The sequence below is a fragment of the Lotus japonicus genome, chromosome 6 (assembly GCF_012489685.1).
Source record: "Lotus japonicus ecotype B-129 chromosome 6, LjGifu_v1.2".
Taxonomy (NCBI): Eukaryota; Viridiplantae; Streptophyta; class Magnoliopsida; order Fabales; family Fabaceae; genus Lotus; species Lotus japonicus.
The window spans coordinates 20,929,427-20,938,896 of NC_080046.1; positions in this window are offsets into that span (position 1 = coordinate 20,929,427).

Below are 9,470 nucleotides of genomic sequence, written 5' to 3' on the forward strand. Positions count from 1 at the left end.
TATCCTCATAACCGGTCGGGGCTTGGAGACCCGCCGTCCCTGGCAGCACCGCACGATCGAACAAGGCGTGAAGCAACCCCACTTTTTTTATGTTTATGAGTACTTCTTCCTTGACCTGGGGATCAAACTACCCTTCTCCCCTTTCCTCTGCCAGGTTATGAGGGAAATCAATGTTGCCCCAAGCCAACTTCATTTGAACGCTTGGGCTTTCATTCGATGCTTTGAGATTCTCTGCGACGCTGAAACCTCCCATCTCTTTTACTTCTACGGCGTAGAGCCAAAGTATCTGGAGACTCCAACTCCTGGGTGGGTCTATCTGAAATCTCGTACAGGCCGGCAGCGCCTCTACCCCTACAAGAGCAACGTCAAGAAGGGACCTGGGTGCCGGTACTTCCGCATACTCGTACATCCTACCTACCCTGAAGCTTTCACCCGCCGGGACGAGACTGCTCTGTTCCCTTTCTACTGGAATGAGAGTCCTCGCGACGTCCCTGCGCCGTCCGACACATCCTTGAGTGTTCACAGCTGCTTGAAGCCGCCCGCAAAAACACCCTCCGCCCATTTCTAGGAGGGATGAACTTCACTGAAGTCGCGCTCAAGCGCGCCCTAGCTGCCAACTTGCTTGAGTTTCATCCCACATTTAATACTAACGGGATTAAGAGGAAACGTGATGTCGCGGATGCTGATGCCGAGGTCGCCGCCTCCCCTCTAAAGAAATGGACCAGTAGATCTGGTGCTGCCCCTCCTGAAACGGTCGTGGCGGCCCCAAACGTCGGTTCCACGGGGTCTGGCGAGCCAATACCGGACTTCATCCCTGGCGAGCCAATACTAGACTTCATCCTTCCACTGGAGATGGACAAATCGGCTCCGATGTCCACCGGCGAAACTGACCAACCCTCCCCAACAAGAAAACCTCAGAAATCCAAAAGGGTCGCCCCTGGCGCAGATGGAAAGTCAAGGATCGCGAATAAGAAAACCAAAAAAATAATCAAAATTAATCATCACCTCAAAAGTCGTAAAAGAAGAAGAAGAAAACCAAGAGACTCAGGGCTGGCGACACATCTTCCCCTCGCCAAGACCTAGTGGGTGGGGAAAAGCCAAACCCCACGGGCAATGTGGAGTCCTCGCCCTATCCTGAGGAAGCCATCGCTGATCAGCATGCTTCTGAAGATGTTCCCTCTGGAGTCCCTCAAACGGCCCTCTCTGCCCCAAGCCCACCTAGGGCGTCCCCCGTTTCCACCATGAGTCACGGTAGTGGAGACCAAACCCCCACCGCCCCGCTTCCGCTTCAACGTTCTTCCCCCGCCGCTAGCCATTCGATTGTTGACGAGCAGACGTGCTTCGCTGCTTCAAATCAGCAGCCTTCCCCTGTCGACTTTATGCTAACTGACCCTTTCCTTGCCAGCATGAGGAGAACTGAGAATCCCGACCTTGATGATGTGGCACGGGAAGCCATCTCGAGCCTTTTGTGTGCGGGGTGTCTCTTCGCCAAGCAGTCACAGGACTCGGCCACAGCCGCTGAAGTTGAAGAGCTTCGTCAGAGGGCTGAGGGTTATCGCCACGCTATGCTCAAAGCGCATGGCGAGCGTGACCAGTTGCTGACCCAGGTAGCGGCCCAAATGACTAAACTGAACAATTTGGGTATCGAGATGATGCGAGGCTGACTTGTCCGCTTGTGAAGGTAGAGCGGAGGAATTGGAGGACGAGCGGGACGATCTGCAGCAGGAACTGAGGGCAAAGGTCGAGGCGATCGCCACGGGCAGGGCTGCTTGCCTTGTCAAAGACAAAGAGATCGCGTTCCTTCGTAGTGAGTTGGGGTCGGCGAATGAATCCCTCGTCGAGGTGAGATCTGAATTGGAAACAAAGGCCAAAGCTATTGCGGACGCGGAATACCGTGCGGATTCTGAGGCCAAAACTCTTCGGGCAAGGTTGGCGGCCAAGGCTGCTGCTGAAGCCGTGGAAGAGCGTTGTCGCGGTTTCTTCCTTGCCAGAGCTCAAGTTCAATATCTTTATGAGGGGATTAAGCTCAGCGGTACGGGAGCCTTCAAGAAGGTCACTCCCCATGGATTGGTCGGCCAGAACAATCCCCCGGGCTTCAATGCTGCATATTTTGTGGTCGCTGAAAATGCGAAAGAAACAGAAGACGTTAGTGCAATGTGAATATTTTGTACTGATTTTTCTCTTACCCCTTTTTTTTCTTGAAATAAATATCGCTCGACGTTATTTAATGAAAATTTGCTGCGATTTCGTTTGTTTATTTTTCTCCTCGTTCGCGCCCCCGTGCCCTTCGGACTTTGCATATTGTGCTCGTGTGGCGATTTTGAATGTGTGCTAGCACAACTAGGACTTTAGCTCAGCCTTGGGCTGAGGCTTTCTCCTCGCACCAATATTTCTCGTAAGAGCAGGTGCGGTGTTGGTAAATCCGCAAGTGTACGAATCCACCCGGTTTTAAATATCGAACCACAGGGATTGTGAGTGACTAAATTCAGTTTAAGTCTTGAGTATGAAGGTTTGTATTATTGAAACAAAGAAATGTCGAAGTAGTAATAAGGACAAGGAAAACTAAAAAGACAATTCAGAAAAATAACATGCTTTGGGTTCTTGTTCAACTAGTCAATTTAAGCACATCATTCTATGCACATGTTCTCATGGATCTCTCCTTGATGATATAGCCTAGTTACTCACTTATTGATTCCTCACATAAGCAATTCTCTCATACTAAAAGCTAAGCCCAATTCCTTGTGTACTTAGTCATTTATATGAGGTTTTAGATCATGCAAATTCAGGCCATCAAACCCCAACCCTTCCTCTATTCCTAGTAGCAAGCATAGAAGGGGTAATCCCAAATCGGTTCCCTAATCTATAACAAACTTCCGTTCTGATTATAGAAAAGAATAAAGCAAGCATGCATACAAGCTTAGATTGAAATTCAGAATATGGGATTCAAGAAAAGAAGAAGAACATGTGGGAAAGAACTTAAGATTATAACTCAAATATAAAAAGTCTTACAAAGAAAACCAAAGCAATAGAAAGAGAGATTAGCCAAGCTAAAAACCTGAATTACAAGCTTAGAAGCCCACTCACACTCTCCTAGAAGCTCCTCTACCTCTGAGTTTATGTAGAAATGAAAGTAGTGTCCAAGATTACAAAGGAAAATGACTAAAATCCTATTTATAGGCAAAATAAGCGAGGCTGGGCTGTTCTGGGCGCTCAAGCGCCAATTCAGAGCGCCTGAGTGCCAATTCCATCTTGAAAACATGCTCTCTGGAGCTAATTGGCGCCTACCCAGCGCCTGCCAACGCCTAGGCGCTCCAGCTCGCTTGAAAAGGACTTTTTGGCTTCTGAAACTCCTCTTTTCAATCCTCTTTAAGTTCTCCATCAATTCCATGCTTCTTGGCCTTCTTTCTCCTTCAGTTTCTGCTCTCCAAACCTAACCAACAAGTCAAGGAAGATTCTAGAAGCTCCAAGAGCTCATTAGCACAAGAGGTCCTTCATAAAACAAAAGAAAATCATGCAAGTCCTAAACTTAACTTAAAATGCAAGAAAGCTCCCTATAAAACTACAAAATTACCAAAACAAAACAAAGACTCAAGAAAAGATAAAAATGCATGAGAATGCATGAAACACTACATGAGACACAAGAAAAAGACTCAAAACCTACAAGTAAAAACCCTAAAAACATCATATAAACCCGGGTCATCACACCACTATACTCAACGACAGCTCGCCCTCGAGCGTCACTAAGATTAGCTTGCCCTCAAGCACAAAGAATTACTCCCAACACACATGCCAAAAGAGGGATACTGTTTTAGAAAACCGGGGGATCAAGTGAATGTAGTTAGTTCCAAGAGAAAAATTCAACAATCAACTTCATGCTACTCTTAGATAAAGAAGAATTAGAGTCCACTATGAGAAGCATTTAGAGCTAACATCCTAGCATGAGACAATTGTTTAGTACACTGAGCACACAAGCAAGTTCATAGGTTCTGAGAATCATTCACTCAAGAGCAACTAAAGTTGACAATGCATTATTCAATGAGACATCAAAAGGGTTGTAATGTTGGCTAGGTAAAGCACAAGGTAGGTGGTCCCTAAGGAAGACTAAGGCTGCACAAAATTTGAGTGTGGTTCTTCATGAAAACCGAAACTTAAAGCAATTGATACTTAGCACATAAGTCTCTCAACCCCCTTTTGTTTCAGAATTTTTTCTTTTTTTTTTGGAACTCCACCCATTCCATGGAGCTCATTTTTTTCTTTTGACTTCTTTTTGGAACTCCATCAGGTCATGGGGTTCATCTTTTGAATTTTTTGAATTTTTTTCTTTGGGGCAAGAGACAATTGCATTTTCTATAAACTAGCTCCATTGAGAGTTAAGAACCACAACTCCCCATTTTCCAACCAAACAACCAGCCCACATTACAAAGGTAACAAAGAAATCTCCATATGGCTCAAAAGGGTCAACTAGGGACAAAGATGTTATAAAACAATTTCTAAAGTACAAGAAAACCTACCAGTCTCAAGAATGCAAGTCTCCTAAAGCTACACTCAAGGACGCATGAAATGAAACACAGAACCAAGAAGTGCAAGTGAGTCAGGATCCTCCAGGGAAATTATATAGTGAAGGGTCAAAGATGGACCCTTGTGGACTCACATCAACTATATCCTCAAGATAACACTTAGAAGACCGAAGTCTCGTCCTCTCTTTCCCAAACATACAATCACTCCCCAAAAGAAAGCACAAAGTATCCACTTAAAAACATTTTCAAAACTAGCATCATGTGAGTGAGCAAGACTCGGGAACATGTCATTTGAGTAATGGGCATAAAGACCAAGGTATAAAAGAATCTATAAAAAAAATGCATGATCAAAAAGATAAACAAAATCTATAAAGGAAAAATATGCTAAAAATGCATGGACTAAAATCAGAGTAAGAAAAGAACCTCCTTCCAAGTGGTTGAGTGCTTCCAAGTGTTCTCCTTTGGTCTTTCAAATGCTGGAAAACAAGGTGCTCAAGTGACAATTGCCACCGCTCGAGCGCCATTGTATCCATTTTATTTCCTGGAAAAAAAAACAGAAGAAACAAAACGTAAAACAGAAAAAAGAAACATGGGTTGTCTCCCATTCAGCCCTAAGTTATAGTCTTAGGTAGACTTTACCTCAAACTCGTAACTCAAACCAAAAATCACAAACAATCCCCGGCAACGGTGCCAAAAACTTGTTGGTAAATCCGCAAGTGTACGAATCCACCCGGTTTTAAATATCGAACCACAGGGATTGTGAGTGACTAAATTCAGTTTAAGTCTTGAGTATGAAGGTTTGTATTATTGAAACAAAGAAATGTCGAAGTAGTAATAAGGACAAGGAAAACTAAAAAGACAATTCAGAAAAATAACATGCTTTGGGTTCTTGTTCAACTAGTCAATTTAAGCACATCATTCTATGCACATGTTCTCATGGATCTCTCCTTGATGATATAGCCTAGTTACTCACTTATTGATTCCTCACATAAGCAATTCTGTCATACTAAAAGCTAAGCCCAATTCCTTGTGTACTTAGTCATTTATATGAGGTTTTAGATCATGCAAATTCAGGCCATCAAACCCCAACCCTTCCTCTATTCCTAGTAGCAAGCATAGAAGGGGTAATCCCAAATCGGTTCCCTAATCTATAACAAACTTCCGTTCTGATTATAGAAAAGCATAAAGCAAGCATGCATACAAGCTTAGATTGAAATTCAGAATATGGGATTCAAGAAAAGAAGAAGAACATGTGGGAAAGAACTTAAGATTATAACTCAAATATAAAAAGTCTTACAAAGAAAACCAAAGCAATAGAAAGAGAGATTAGCCAAGCATGGCAAGAGCCATGCTTGGCTAAAAACCTGAATTACAAGCTTAGAAGCCCTCTCACACTCTCCTAGAAGCTCCTCTACCTCTGAGTTTATGTAGAAATGAAAGTAGTGTCCAAGATTACAAAGGAAAATGACTAAAATCCTATTTATAGGCAAAATAAGCGAGGCTGGGCTGTTCTAGGCGCTCAGGCGCCAATTCAGAGCGCCTGAGCGCCAATTCCATCTTGAAAACATGCTCTCTGGAGCTAATTGGCGCCTACCCAGCGCCTGCCAACGCCTAGGCGCTCCAGCTCGCTTGAAAATGACTTTTTGGCTTCTGAAACTCCTCTTTTCAATCCTCTTTAAGTTCTCCATCAATTCCATGCTTCTTGGCCTTCTTTCTCCTTCAATTTCTGCTCTCCAAACCTAACCAACAAGTCAAGGAAGATTCTAGAAGCTCCAAGAGCTCATTAGCACAAGAGGTCCTTCATAAAACAAAAGAAAATCATGCAAGTCCTAAACTTAACTTAAAATGCAAGAAAGCTCCCTATAAAACTACAAAATTACCAAAACAAAGCAAAGACTCAAGAAAAGATAAAAAGGCATGAGAATGCATGAAACACTACATGAGACACAAGAAAAAGACTCAAAACCTACAAGTAAAAACCCTAAAAACATCATATAAACCCGGGTCATCATGCGGCCTCGCCGGTTTTATCCCGGCTAGGGCTTACGATTGCTAGGGACTCAATGTCCATATAGGTTTACCCAGACTTATGCCTAGTTTTTGTTCTCGCCCATATTTCGAGGAGGTCCCGTTTGCCCATATTTCGGGGAGACTTTTGGGATAGACTGCCTGCCCTTGGACAAGAAGCCTATCCGCACACATCGCCAACGAGAGGTCAGCGATTCGCGCCAGACATTCTGGAGCAATCCCCATACATCAAGGTCGTGTTGGGATTGCCACCTTCAGAGAATTTTTCCCACCAGGCGAACGTGACATGTTAGTTGAATTGCTATCTGGGTAGCAGCGGTTCGTGTGGGACTTTCTCGGAGCGATCCCCAGACATCGAGGTCGTGTTGGGATCGCCACCTTGGGGGAATTTTTCCCACCGAACGAGCATCGTATAGTAGTCCAGCTGGGAGTATTACTTGAGAATACCCTTTTGTATTTGATTTGAAAAAATTTTACATGGGAGGGATGCCTCATTAAAAAACTCTCGTGGCAGAGAAAAAGAGTGCATCTTTATTTTTGGTCCTAATTTTTTGTTTTGTTGCTGTGTCCCGTTCCTGCTTCCTTTGCCGCGTCCTCGGCCCTGCTTTCCACACGCTTCCGCTCCCAGCCCCTCGGGTCAAAGTATTATCCCCATCACCACATCTTTCGAGCCAGATGTGCTCGCTAGCCATTCATCGTTATTTCTGAGCTGGTTTCCTTCCATGCCCACCTCGCGGTGGTAAGGAACTTCTCCCATCTTGCCCTTCTGCCTGTCGTGCTTGGACATCCCTGGCTTGAAAACTACCGAACCCACAGGCTTCCAATATTTTGACTCTCTTTTTGCTTTACCCGGGCGACGACTCACTGGTTTCCTTCTCCTCGCCTTCTTTTTGTCCTTAGACAACTCGCGCGCCTTATCATCTCTTTTCTCGCCCCTGCCCTGCTGGACGATTCGCTGGTCCATTTCTTGAATCGTGATTCCCTTTCCCTTTTCCTCATCTCGCCCTGAACTCGAGAGACTCGGTTTTCTGAACATCGGCAGTTCCCAGAATTCTGGGTCTTTTGAGCTCCAGCTGAAGAGGTCAAAGTTGTCCTCTACCAGCTTCTTTAAGCGTCTCTCCTGACTAACCGTGAGCCTGAGCTCGATTGCCAACACCCCCCTGCTGAATTTATACGATTCTAAGTCTGCGATCATACTTGCCCAACGCTCCTCTGCATGAGCGTCCGTGAACTGTCCATCCTTACCCGTCCTGCCATCTACCCTGACATGTCCTGTGTTGCTCTCTGATCTTGCTATCTTCCTGTCAACCCCCTGCTTCGATCCCCCTTGCCTGCCATGATTACCTTGGGTGACCTCAACCTCATGACACCTGTGTCCTTCGCCAGCTCCTTTCTTTCCATACAAGCTGAGACAGTTGTTGTAACACTCTCTCGCCTTCCTTTATCAACTACAATCTTTCCCACTTTTCCACTTATCAGCGGATATTTCACCGCCAGGTGTGCCGTCGAAATTACTACACAGAGGCGATTGAGTGTGTTCCTTCCAATGATGACATTGTAGGATGCCACAACCTGCAATACAAGATACCTTACACGGAGTAGCTTGGCGTTATCGTCGATACCAAAGACTGTGTCCAGATCTACATATCTGCGTACCCAGACTTTCTCGCCCGAGAAGCCTACCAACGTTCCTGTATAGGGCATCAAATCTTTGTCCGTCAATCCTAATTGATCAAAAGCATCCCCATAAATGATGTCAGCGGAGCTCCCTTTGTCCAAAAGAACTCGCCGCACGTTAAAACTGTTGATCCTTATCATCACAACCACAGGATCGTCTTTGTGTGTTCTGATCCCTTCGAAAACTGCCGACGATATCACAATATCTGGATGTTGGAAACCGAATAGAGTTTCGTACTGTTGCACTGATGTCACTGCTCCCACGTGCCTTCGCCTCGCCGACGTTGTATCTTCGCCCCCGCCGAAGCCACCCGCGATTGTGTTTATTGTTCCAACTGGCGGCTCAAGGTCTTTATTAAAGGTTTCTTTCGCCCCCTTCTTCCTTGTTGCCAGCGGTTGGCGTGCGTCGGCGGTCGTTCCGCCTGCGGTCATCCTGCTGACGGCCCCCTCTATACCGGTTCCCTTGCTGCCGCTCTCCATTCCACCGGTCACCACGGTCAATCATCTGCGATCGTCCCACTCGAATGAGCCTCTCGATCTCGTTCTTCAGGGTAAAGCAATTTCCCGTGTCGTGGCCTACCGAGCGGTGGTACTCGCACCACTTTGTTTTATCCAACGCCACTCGGGGCGGGTCAGCCCCTTTCTCTCCTTCCTCAACCGCGTGAGTTGCCTTGACCTCTCGAAGCAACTCTGTCAAATGTGCATTAAGACTCTTACCTGACTCCTCTCGCCGGCGAGGGTCAGCTTGATGCCACGGTCTGCGGCGCTCAAAATTTTCTCTCTTAGGATACAATGGCTCCTTCGCAGCCTTTTCTCATGTCCTCACCTTCTTGTCTCGCTTTTTGCTGCCCTTTCCCCTCTCCTTATTCCGCTTTTCTTCCGGCGAAGCATCTCCCGGCTCGCCGTCTTTCTCCTTTTCCGCACACCTTCGCTTGAAAGCATCATCTTCCTCGTCCAGGATGTAGGTGTTTGCTCGTGTCCAGATCTCCGCCATGGACCGAGCCAGTTTGCGGCTCAACTTGCTGTTCAGCTTCCCCGGCTGCAACCCGTTCTTGAAGGCACGCGCACAGGCGTGCGGCTCTGACTCCTCAATTTTGACTGATACTGCGCTGAATCGTTTTACATACTGCTTCAAAGTCTCCCCCTCAGATTGGCGGACGTTGTAGAGATCCTCAATTGTCACCTGCTTGGTTTTACTGGCGGAAAACTGGACGAGGAATTTTGATGAGAAGTCAGGAAAATTAGTGA